At 40.2% G+C, this 13,416-nt stretch overlaps 1 long non-coding RNA gene across 2 annotated transcripts in view; it reads right to left on the bottom strand.

The window, feature by feature from the left end:
• The window catches only part of LOC143215912 (uncharacterized), a 234,547-nt gene extending 221,333 nt beyond the window's left edge, over nucleotides 1–13,214 (bottom strand). The window contains exon 1 of one of the 2 annotated variants that reach the window (XR_013010478.1): nucleotides 11,944–13,214. This is a non-coding gene — a long non-coding RNA (uncharacterized LOC143215912). The remainder of the gene's footprint in view (nucleotides 1–11,943) is intronic. The other variant, XR_013010479.1, reaches the window with a different exon arrangement.
• Nucleotides 13,215–13,416: the final 202 nt, after the last annotated feature.

Here is a 13,416-nt window from a genome sequence, read left to right as displayed (position 1 = left end):
AGCTTAGTGGCTTCCAATTTCGTTTTAAATGCATTTCGCGGTCGTAGCTGCCACGAGGGTGTGAGTAATAACCAGACAGCGGATTTTATGCATTTATGATAATAAATTTCTTTCAGTTTCTTCAAGGATCCTTGGGCGTCGACACATTTTTCCAGCGCGATTTCCATGCTTCGTATGCTTCCTGGAAGGCGTTTTTTCGAACCTCTCGTAGTACCCTCGTCACAGCCTCTTTGACGCGTTCCACGCTTTCAAAATGGCATTCTTTTAGCACATTTTTAATTTTTCGAAACAAGAAGAAGTCGGCGGGAGACAAGTCAGGACTGTACGGGGGTTGAGGAAGTGTTGTGATCCAACTAAGAAGTACCGTTTACTGTTTTCCCCGTAATCTACGGAAAAGTTTTGGTTGGAAGTGCTCGACGAGAGGCTGCGACGAGGGTACTACGAGAGACTCCAGATAACGCCTTCCAGGGAGCATACGAAGCATGGAAATCGCGCTGGAAAAAATGTGTCGACGTCCAAGGGTCCTACTTTGAAGAATTTTAAAGGTTTGTACTCATATATGATCAATAGATTTAAAAGAAAAAAATGTGGTCGCATTACTTTCCGGACGTACCCTGTATTTTGAATCCACTGTGTTCAGCATTTTACTTTGTCGCTTCGGGATACGCGTCTCGACGAGTCTGCAGAAATTCTGGAGAGACGAAAAAGTCATCCAATCGCGGATCAGACGCGTCGAATAGGATCGGCCGTGGTTTAGGGGACCTCGTTGCGCGATCAAACCGCGCGCTGCTGCAAAGACGATCCCCATCTCCCGGGGGGATCGTTTCTCATCACATTTATCGAGTCGTATCAAGTACATTTCAGCCTCGCGCACTTCCTGGGAGAATATTTCACGGACGCTCCAAGCTGCGCCGCGCCGCCAGCGTCGTCTCGCAGGAGAATATTCACGATATTATCGGCCAACTCCAAGGATTATATCCTGCCATTGGTTTTCAATCGACGAGCCTGTGTACGTATCGCGTATAAAGTGACGCTCGTTCCACGGTGGTCGAATCAATCCCGCGATTCGGGAAATCGGTTTTCTGTGGCGGCGTCCGGCGCGGCCGTTTGTGGTCCTCCGCGTCTTTGAACCCCGCCGAAAATGCATTTATATCGCAACGCGCCGGCTCACGACTCGTTAACCCCGTGGCTCGCTCCATTGAAACGGTTTGCCTCTTTCGGAAGTCGTGGGTCGAATAGTTCGAGAGTCGATCGCTTTCGAACGAACCTGTTTCGAGGTTCCTCTGTGTTGTGCTTGAAAAATGCTATCAACACTCCGAGCTCGTTTAACTGCGGATCTCTATGCAAAATAAAGGCTGTTTGCGTCGATTATAAACAGGAACCGAAAACAGAAACTACCACTTCAAATTGCACAGACTCGTTTTTACTATAAATGCATAAAATCCGCAGTCTAATAATGGCGAAACATAATATGTTCACATTTATGTACGGGTCCACACGATTACACTAAAAATTCATTGCACAGTTCTAGAAAGAAAGGAGCACCCAGTATAATTATAAGATACAATGACAAACAATATCTTTATCTAAAGATAAATAATAAAGTATTAGATAATCCGCAATAACGCATATTCTCAGAACTATTCAATTAAACAGCGGAATCCTTTTTCAAAACTTACCGTGTTCTTATTTGATCTTTTACGCTTTTCTATTAAATGTGGCCGGATGCTTCTTTCTTTTGCACAGCAGTGTATGTTCGTTATTATATAATATGTTCGAAAGACAGTGGTTCTAAAAATATTCGACCACTAAATTTCCCATTCCCGAGAAATGGTCAATACAAAGGATTGTTGGAGATCGTCGTTTTTCTAGAAAAATCGAATAAATTTTCTGGTTCGCTGACACACGGAGGAAAGGGTATACTGGAAGATGAAAGTAATTAAACGAGGAAAATAAAATTTTGCACTGAATTCCACGCAAGAATGCTGACGCACATGAAGCCCAGCGAAGAACGCGCGGCACAGCAGAGAAACGGGGGATATAAATAGTTAATCAGCAGTTAAAAGGAGGGAAAGACTACCAAGAGGGGAGAGCCAATGAGTATTCCGTGGCTTTCAGCTATTAATGTATAAATCGGTGGAAGTTCCGCGACACGTGCTTGTCAGGAAAGTTCTGAGACATCGCGCAAACAACGAGCCGATACACTTGCGTCCGACAGGCTTTCACTCGATCAAGCGATCGAGCTTTGTCCACCTGTATTCTTGAGCTATTTGCACCTTCCAGTCACTCGTGACAGCTGACCTAACCCAGACCTGGCCGTTACATTTTAATTAGTTTAATAGTAATTTCAACAGTAGTAAATAAAGTAGTAATAACTAGACTGCGGATTTTATGTATTTATAACAAAAATTGTTATGTACAATTTAAAGCAGTGGATATATCTAAAAAATTTATGAACATCAACATATTAATTACAGTTTTATAAAATAATTAAAAGAAGTAAGAAATTTATATTCAGCTTCTGTGTTTTTGAATCGATGCAGATATTTTTTATTTTGCATAAAGATCCGCAGAATTGTGTACGCGGTGTGCCTAAAGAAGTTTTCAATTCAATAAATCGTTTTATTATTGACAGTAATTTCTCCTACGATTCAACATTCGTTGCGTTCTTTTAGTATCGAACAAAAATCGGGTTGACTGGGATTTCTGTGAAGTAGTTGCTTTTTTTTCATCGTGTGCTATATGTTATCTGTTTGCACTATAAATTCATAAAGTCCTCTGATTAGATATCGCCGCCAATATTGCTATTGAATATTTGTTATTTGCCGCTCGTCGAATGTATTTATTTTTTTTAACACACTGGAGCCGCCGACCACTAAAAATGACTACAAAGTAATATGAAACATATTTTTCTCTAAAAAATGTCTCGAATTTCATTCAGTGAAAATGTCGTAGGATGGAATTGAAAATTTTCCAAATGAAAGATGTTGCTGATTATGATTTCATTGGAATATGGTGAACTTGAAAATCAGTAGGTGGGAAGAGAAGATACATTAATATGTAAAAACATGTAGAAGAATTTAAGGATTTTCGTAATTTCCAGCGTCGAAAATTTTCAATTTTGCGCCGCCTCCGAAAAGATTGTATTGTATTTAAATTCGTGTGTATTCGCATCAATTAAATGGAAATTATTTCATACTTATTAGTGCGTTTTTTCGAAGTCAGTTTTATATTTTGCAATTCATGATTACTGAAATTATAAAGTTGCTTATGTAGAAATCGTTTCGATGAAATTCTGTATCCAAGCACATATTGTTGTAAAAATTGCAGAAAATCGAAATAAATAGAGCCTCGTCATTTCAGCAAACTAAAACACGTTAATCGCATCTAGTGCTCGGTAGGTTTAGTGTCGATAATGGCGATGGCACGCGAGACGCGGCCCGATCTGTAATTTAGCAGTTCGAGAATGGCCGCAGCCGACCGAGTAAGCAATAGCGTTACTCAAGGAAAATATTAATTGCGAAATTTCGCCCGGCATCCCGGCGAGAATGCTCAGACGCAACAATCTAATTTGCATACGAATTAATTGTTCGCCGGCACAAACGAGAAGCTGATACCGTTTCGCGGGAACGCGTTCGTATACTCCTTCAACGCGTCCCCTTATTCCGGCTTCGGAATAATAAATAGAATACATGCATAGTCGTTTCGCTCGCGTCGAAGTCACACGGATGCATAGCGTACACAATCGCGATTATTATTCAATGCTATTTCCGCCGGAGGTGCGCGAATATTTGTTGAATAATTCTACCGGTGCATTCATTCATTCGTTATTCTTTCTTTGAATCTGTTGTTTCCGCGGAGGAATACGTGCGCCTGTCCAGACGAATACGCGAACGGGAACAATGTCCTCACACAGCTCTGAACATATTTTTCTGTATGATACGCACATTTCTATCCGACACACACTTTGTTGCTCGTTTCTTTCCCGTTGTTCGAGCAATTAGTCGACGCGGCGAGCTCCTGTTCCCGCCATTCTCTAAAAATATTCTAACTGAAATATTTTCTCGATAATAAACCATCGAATTAGCGCGAGTGGTTCGGACAGTTGTAAATTTTGTGCTTCCGGCGCTGTTACGATTAATTAATCCGCAGTCTAATCATTGGACAACGGAGCTTTATGGAGAACGAGAATGTTCTACTTTAATAGGCAACACGCTGGAGCGAGATAGAAATTTATTTTTCACTTTGAACAAAACATGATGTGCTCCAAATACTCGCGAACGTGTGCGTGAAATTTTATTGCAAAAAGTACAACAGGTTCTTTGTAAAAAATTCCGAAAAATCGGAATAAAATAGTGTATAAAATGAATAACAAGAGAATTATGCACGTGCTTCAAATTCCCATAAATGTGTGTGCAAAATTTTAATGAAAAAAAGCAGCTCTCCTTTGTAAAAAATTCCTAAAAATTGGAAAAGGTGGCATCGAAAGAGAAACCAGAGTATTTCCTTGAAATACAAAAAAATAACTGGCTTTTATTAATTTTATTACTGTAAAAAAGTTCCGGAATAAATTCCTAAATATTGGAAAAGTTGGCACAAAACCATTTTCAAAAATGGCACCGAAAAAGGGTGACGGGATAACTCGGCAAACAGATTGGAAATCAGCCTGTACCAACATGGAGGACCTATTTGCGGCAAGGACCTCCAAGTTATCCTTTCGCCAACGCGTCCTCGACATTCGAGAGCGGCAATAACGTAACACCGACGCAACCATGATCGTTTCTCGTCACAATACCGCCGGGGACAGTATTTCCCGTCGAAACGGGAGAGAGACTCGTCGAAGGATCTCTCCGACTAACTTCTTTAATTCGGTATTTCCGGCGCGATCGCGGGCACCGTATGTAAATCCTGCCGCCGCGCCACCCGCCGTGACAGCTGCTCGAACTGCCGGCGAAGAGCCGTTCCTTGATCCTGTCTCTGGAAGTTCCACGACTCCGTGGAACACTGTGTCACGGTGCATTTCGGCCAGATCAATGATAATAACCGCCATGAATCGTCCTCCCCGACGTACTTTATTGCCGAAGGAGTTCTGAAACTCGGGAATCTCCGCCGAGGACGTTCTCCGTTCGAGGATATTTTATTTAGACTTCGAGGACCTTGACATGCTTCCGTGTAGACGTTATTGGGGGACAGCCTCCTGTCAAACTTCGTATTTATTGCTCTATCTCGTACTTTATTTTTATCCTCCCGTTCGAAATTATATTACGAAGAAGTCGATTAACCCTTGCAACCATTCTGCAAAAATGTTACAATTGGACCGCGGATTTTATGCATTCGTGACAAAAATCAAGAGGTAAAACTTTAGACAGTTAAAAAATTGAATACATTTAATATCGATGAGTTTATTAAAATTGTTGGAGGAGGAACAGAATTCATATTTGACGCAAATGTTTATTTTGCATAAAACTTTGCAGTTTAGTTGTAATGATGGCGTAAAATTTTAAACAGTAAAAAATTGAACAAATTTAATATCGTTGTTTTAATGATTGTGAATTGTGACATATTTATTAAAATCGTTAGAGAATGAACGGAATTCCTATCTGGCTCCTGTCTCCTGCAATTGATGCAGAAATGTTTATTTTGCACAAAAATTCGCCGTCTAGTTGTAATAAGGAGATAATTTTTAAACAGTAAAAAATTGAACAAATTTAAAATCGATGTTTTAATGATTTCACCCCTGCAATCGATGCACAAATGTTTATTTTGCATAAAAATTCGCAGTCTAGTTGTAATAGTCGAATGTTCAATTTTCAAATAATTTGGCAATGTACTATACTTACACTAGATTTGTCTTTTCACACAGTTCTTTTTTTATTCAGAAAAGTGCACACTTTGTTCGTAGTTGAGATGACGCATGGTTTTTCAACACGTAATTTAAACCAGTAGAAAAAATTGAACGATTTAAGTGACACGATACGGTAATGCATAAAGGACATTGGTCCTTGAATTACTAATAATTTATACATCTCATATCTCTCATCAGACTGATCGCGAAAAGACGGACGTAGCTTTCAATATTAAAGCCGTCTTTTCCGTTTCTCCATCTCCATTTACAATATATTGAAAGCCAGGCTACCGGAATGCTTGACCTTGCAGGTCGTGCATAACTTCGGCCGGCGGCATTGTTCAGAAGCATCTTCAAAGGTTCCATAAGTAGATTTGTGCTTGAAACTGCTTCGTTGTGGTCGTAATGCAATATAAGTTATTGGAGCTGCGCTCAAAGGAATGAGATCTACTTAATGGAAGAAGTTCCCACGTTACAATTCCGAAGAAAACAACAAATCACATTCGGAAGTCCATTAAAATTGATCAACCTTGTAACTGGTTTAATTACGGAACACTTTATTAACACGGCGTTAGTTAAGTGGGGTCTCACAGACCCCAGAGATTTTAGATTGATTGTAACATTGTAACAACGCATGACAGTTGTTAAGTATTTTTGAATAATAAAAATTTAATTTCGTGGATCTGCGTTTTTACGCTGATAAATTACAAGCCTCTTAAGCAATACCTAATCTTATATTTATGAAAAAGGTATTTATTTCTATAATGCAATATATTATTTCGGGGGGTCTGTGAGACCCCGCCTAACCAACGCCAGGTTAAGAGAACGCTCACGCTTTCGTTTCCAGAAAAAATATTTCTAAAATATCCAACAGTGCCAGAACCACTCTAAATGAACTACAACTGTGAATTGTTGTTCTAATTAAGTAAATTACATCGATATCCACAGGACCATTCTGGGTGATGATTAGATAATGAACGTGTTAGCCATGGACGTTTCCCAGGAACAATCGAAGCGACAACGTTCGAGGACTGTGGAATGAATGGATGGCACTGCATCTCTGTTGATTAGATTTCGCAAACCACTCCGGCAACAACGCGATAGCTCTTTAAGCTCGAGTCGCGTTTCCACGGTATGGCGCGCCGCGACTTCACTTTTCTCGCATAATCTCAATTATCGCCCCACAAAGGCGGTCTCCCGTTGATTAAACGGCGAGTGTCTTCGAATTTCGACGATCTATTACACGAACCCTGGAATGGAGAGGCAGATAGCCGGTAATGCGACTCGCTTTGAGACACTCCCGCGTCGGGATGCGCGGCGTCGCGACGCGACGCGATACGACGCTTCTCGACTCCGATCCTCGTTATGGTTAAAAGCGTACGTAAAGGCGTAGATGTCCCACAGGCTGTGCAATTAACGGTCTCGAACGAGAACTAATGACTACGATTTTAGGACTCGTCAGAAACTGTCGTCTCTGGTACGGTGTTATCTCCGTAACTGTCGCGAAGCTCTCTACCGTAACTGTTAAGCGTCGACATTTTCTTAACACCAGAGCAAAAGTAACTGGAACATGTTCCCTTATAAAAATGACAAAATTGATTTTGTTTAGACTTTGTGCGGCTCCTATTGCAATGCGTGCTCTACTAAAGATATCTACAGGGTGTCCCAAAATTCCTTCAATAACTGGAAATGGGAGGTTCCTGAGATCATTTGAAGCAACATTTTCCTTTTCAAAAATGTTATCCGCGGCTTTGTTTAGGAGTTATTAACGAAAAACACGGACCAATCAGAGCGCGACCTAGACGCGAGTTGCAACAGCAGTCATGGCGCGCCAATTGTCTATTGGCCGACTGTGCCAACTCGCGACTAGGTCGCGCTGTGATAGGTCCGTGGTTTTTCGTTAATAACTCCTAAACAAAGCCGCGTATAACATTTTTGCAAAGGAAAATATTGCTTCAAATGATCTCAGGAACCTCCCATTTCCAGCTGTTGAAGGAATTTTGGGACACCCTGTATTTATATATTTTTAAAATAAAGGTACATATTTTTTATTTTCAATAAAAATCAAATCATTTTATTTAAATTTTAATAGAAGTAAATTTTCACACTTACAGCCAAAATGGCGCCCCTAAATTTTGGCGCCCCGGACGAATGTCCAGGTTGCCCGCCCCTAGAGCGGGCCCTGCGGTAATGTGTATGGATTTCTTAATAAGGAATCCTTCAATAGTGCAATCGCGAGAGACCAACTAACCTCCAGTGTACCATAATCTAACAATTTTGTTCGAGATCATCTGTCAGATGTGCAATTAACATCGACAGTCTACATACTAAGTAAGTCATTATCAAGGATAATAACAGTAATTCGTCATGGTGAGATATAGAGAAGCCTGGTCTCTGTACGAACAACCCTGAACATCGCGTGTTGCATGTGATTTTCTTGTACGTAAATTGGAATTATTTTTGTTGACCTTTAACATTAATCGCACATCATGTATACAATCGCACGAGATAACATTTTTTCCATAAACCTGTCTAGATTTGTTTCCCGATTGTAAAGAGAAATATAAAAATATTCGAATTAATTGAACGCGGAGCAGTTCGTGCGACAATTCGACAGAAAATTCCTTAATTGACCCCGACATTACGGAATTCGATTACACATGATTCGAGTCCCCTAACTTGCCGTTGGACGTCGGTTTGCAGCGACTACGTCCAGGTAAACGTAATCAAAATCCAATGGGACCGGGCATCGACGAGGGACAGAAACCCTCCCGTCATCCTCGTGTCGAAGCGAACGCTATTCCTCGGATTTCTTGCACGGCCAGCAAGTTCGATCGTTCTCACGGTATCGTTTTCACCCTGTCGGCGTGAATTTATCGTTTCTGCTTTAATTGAAAAGTCGAGCCGCCCACCCCATTAACGCGAGGGAAACCGGATTGCTGACTTTTTCCCCATGAAGCTGGAAAAATAAGACGAGCCTGTGTAATGTAGGAGGCTCGCCCGCAACTTTTCCGTCTGTCCTGTTACGCACTGTTGACTCTATTATTTTCTATTACTCGGTTGTCGGGAATTGAGATTGCTGGTAACGTGTTTTTTCCCTTCCATGCGGAATTGAATAAATGACGGGGGAGTAGGGTAACTGTACCAGTGAATGAACATTTAAGAAATTGTTGAGGAAGATATTTTATTTTTTAAAAAAAAGATATGTGAATTAAAGGAATCTCATATATGCCAAATGGCTCCCTATACTTAATTTGTGAAAAATAAAAATGAACACAAATAAAATGAAATTATTATTATTTTTCTTTATTAAACGTTAAATAAAAAATATAGAAAATACCAGTTAATGAACACTACACTGCGCTCTAGTAATTGAACAATGATGGTCCAATGAATGACCAAAATTACTAAACAATATTCTCCTATTTATTTAACTCTTTAATCACAAAAAATCCCCTGGAATTAATTTTTTTTGGCTCCGTTATCTTTGTTAAAACATCCTCCCTGTTATACCAAACCGTATCTGGAATCTCTGGCCATTTTCATACCTTTCCTTTTTCACATTCTACCATTGTTGTCACTTCATGAACACTCTGTTCATTTACTGGGCTGTGAGTAATATCGTGGACCAGTGAATAGACACAACGAATTTTTAACGAAATATTCATTTTATAGCTATTTTTGTGATTTATATTCAATATTTAAACCCTCGTACATCTATATTGTTAGTAACTTTTATCTGATGTGTAAAAGAAAAGTATAAAAACTCATGTGTAAAAGAAAAGGTCGTGTATGCATACCTTACTAGTTTTAGCTCTGTTGCACACACTCAACGCACTTGGTGAAAATAGTCCATCTTAGAAACTAATGGTCAAATGACCAATATAAACCAATAGGAATACAGCTACGAAAAAGAGTCATATATTCCATTGGCCCAAAAGTCATTATCTCTAGTATGCCGTGCGGCTTAAAATTTTTTGAAATATACAAAAGCGTTCATTTACTGGTGCCCGTTTATTCACTGGTACAGTTACCCTACTTGTTTTGCGAACGGGAAGAATGTCGTCGACTTCTTTTCAATTTTCGCGATTCGTTCGGTCTTCGTGAATCATGCAACCACCATGATCTAATAAAATTATTCAATTCTTTGACTATTTCCGTGACGGTCGTAATTTAAAGATTGCACGCTTAATGGAAAAGCATTGTTTACGAGAAAACTAAGTTCGCAACACCGGGAGAGAAAAAAGTTTGTTTCAATGCCGTTGACATCCTTTCAGTGAAACTAACAATTTTTCCCATTAAAGTCTAATAAACCTGAAATACTCCCCTTGCAATTTTTTTTATTACGAAACGATACTTTAAGTAGAACACTAAAGCATATTTTAAAAAATAATCTTTCGCTGTGAAATATTCTAAAACGATTATCTTAACGTACGTCTCGTTAATTAACCCTCCGCCCGTAACCCTTATTTTTATCGGCGCCGTCTGCGTACTGGGTCGTTTATCTTCGCGACTAATTTTTCTACTGGGTTTTAAACAATTTTTTAAAACTTCTGTTTAACCCTGTTTTAATCAATAGTCGTTGGAACGTCAAATGTTTAAAACATTAATGGGAAAAGTGTGTATTGGGTTGGAGAGAAAGTTCGTAGCGTTTGTAAATTAAAATTGAAAGCTAAAATTCAGATATACAGGGTGTCTCAGCTGAAGGGGGCCACCTAAATATCTTCTTTATTTTTAATGGAACAAACAATATTTATGGCATAATTTAAATGGTATCGAAGGAGGGATATCATGAAAGAACAATTTCTTTCGTCCGGTTATTTTTTCACAGTTTTTTCAAGGTCATCGTTATTTTTTTATCGGGAAAATTTATTCTTTTTTATTTGATTTTATAGCAGCTGAGAAAACACATTTGAATATGCATAAATCATCAACAAGATCGAATAAAGAAAAGAAGTTTTCCCGATAAAAAAATAACGATAACCTTGAAAAAGCTATGAAAAAGTAACCGGACCTTCGATACCATTTAAATTACGCCATAAATATTTTTTTTGTGTCATTAAAAGTAAAGAAGATATTTAGGTGGCCTCCTTCAGCTGAGACACGCTGTATATTTATAGAGATTTATTCAATAACATATTTTCCATTCCGTTCTACTACTTTTTGCCATTTAAATACAGTCGGTGTACAAAGTATTCGTACATCTTTTAAAAACGAATAAATTTTTCAAAATTGGTCTCAGCAGCTTGAGCTTTTTTGTGACATTAGAAGGGTTAGTTTACTAGCTAATGTGTAAATAATTTTTTTTTGTAATTGTTATTGGTCGCAATTACGAAGGGAACAATAAAGACCACGATTTTTAAATGTTTTATCTGTGTCTGTAATGAAAATTTAATACATGTATTTTGTAAATATAAGCAAGTTATATACATATACATATGTACAAAGTTACATTGAAATTGGCTGAGACGGATAAAAAAGCTATGGGCATTGTAAGATGTTAAAAATCTTTGAATTTACGGTTTGTGATTCATTTAAATCGCAGATTCTTACGATTTTTGCTATTTTCAATCAATTATATATTTCGTAACACATCCTTGATCGATTTCGATGAAACTTTGTACAAGTACATAACTGACTTAGACCTACCAGAAGCGCCTTCTAAATTTTCATTACAGGTACAGATAAAAAATTTAAAAATCGTCACTTTTACTATTTCCTTCGCAATTGCGACCAATGACAATTTTTAAAAAAAAGTTATTTACACATTAGCTAGTAAACTACTCCTTCTAACGTCTGAAAAGAAACTCAAGCTGTTGGGTCCAATTTTGAAAAAGTAATTCGTTTTTTTAATGTGTACGAATACTTTGTACACCGACTGTAGCTTGATTTTCTCTTCGATTCTTAATTTGAGAACGCTACGAACTTTCTTTCCAATGCAATATTAGACAGAAAGAGATTCAAGAGTGAAATTTCGCTTTTCATCGACCCAGAGTGCGGGAGAAGAGTAAACATTATGTGAAGGCGACAATGTAACACATTTGTCTTCGTTACGGAAAACTAATCCCGGATTACGAAACGAGAAAGAACAGGCTCACCTCAGCCGTTGACAGTGTCGTTGCAAAAAAAAGGAATCGGCCGCTTCATCCCCTATTTGACAGGCGGATCAGCCGGTGAACATTGGTCCTCTGTACGACACGAAACAGCCGAACGCTATCGAAACGTCAGTCGGTTGCAACGGCGAGCTTTTTATCGGCAACTCGTTACGCGATCGTTCGATCTCCCATTTGATCGCAACAACCAACTTTCCATTTCGAATTGTTTCTCGCGGAGCATGGCGCGCGATCGCGGCCGTCGACAGAGACAATCGCGCACTACTTATTTATACAGAGGAGCGACGTTCGGTCGAGAGAATTCCATTTGAAAAGAATTTGCTCAAAGTCCGCGATGCTTCGAAACAATACACTCCACCGGATGAAACTGTTAGTTGATCGTTCGAGGAGGAGCCATTTAGCTGATAACAATTCTGTCGGGAATGTCGGAAAAGGGGATGAGGGAGAATCGACTCCAAGGTTTCAAGACAACACACTCCGCTGGATAAAGCTGTCGGTCGAATTGGTCATTCGAGGAGGAGCCATTTCGTTGATAGATATTGTCCGAAAACGGTGGAAGGAAATTGAAAAGTTTTCGAGGCTCCTCGACTTCAAGACAACACGCTCCGCTCTGTAAAGCTGTCGGATGATTTGTTCATTCGAAGCGGAGCCATTCGGTCGATGGGAAAACTGTTCCGCGGGAATGTCCGAAAAGTGAAAGAGAGAAAATTGACCAGCAGTCGACGAGGCTCCGTTTCAAGACGACACACTCCACCAGCTAAAGCTGTCATTCGACTCGGCCTCGAGTTCACTGTGACACATTGCACCCCGAGGAACCGAGGTTATCTTCTCCCCTCGCAACCCCCTGGCAAACGTTCGCCCGGCCGATTCATTGGCTCCGAATATTTGACTCACTGCCAGCAAAAATTCGATTTTAAACGGCGGCCTGACCGGTTGCAACACTACGTACTAATCGCGAACTTCCCGCGGGGGGTTAATTAATTCGAATGTTCCGTCGAGGGGTGAAACGGGTTTCGTAGGATCCGCGATTTCTGCCGGAGTTTCTCGGGCACTTCCGGTGCCCCGGAGAACGTTTTGGCAGCTTGGAACGCGCGCAACTGAGGCTCTCCGGAGTCGAAGGGGTTGCGCGGGAAAATCAGCCGGGGGTTGTTCGAGAAAACGATGCGCAAGAGAGCACGAAGCCCGGCCTGGATAGGCTGCGTGGCGGCGGTGTTGCTGTCTGCGGAGACACTACGGGCCAACGTCGCTTCCAACCCCCGGGTTTCCGACTCCCAACCCCCTCGACACCGTCGCCTGTGGCACCGAAATGCAGCCACCCCCCTTGCTGCCTTTCAGTCGTCAGGAGCCGCTAGAATTAAACGCGCATTGCTCACCGTAACGGGTTCTATACACTTGTTAATATTAGATGATTGCGTAAGTTCGTGCCCGATTTGAAAATAAAATTCAATGGTTACATTT

Source organism: Lasioglossum baleicum, chromosome 14, assembly GCF_051020765.1.
Source record: "Lasioglossum baleicum chromosome 14, iyLasBale1, whole genome shotgun sequence".
Taxonomy (NCBI): domain Eukaryota; kingdom Metazoa; phylum Arthropoda; class Insecta; order Hymenoptera; family Halictidae; genus Lasioglossum; species Lasioglossum baleicum.
Note: the sequence above shows the minus strand (reverse complement) of the source record. Positions and strands in the feature narration are given on the sequence as shown.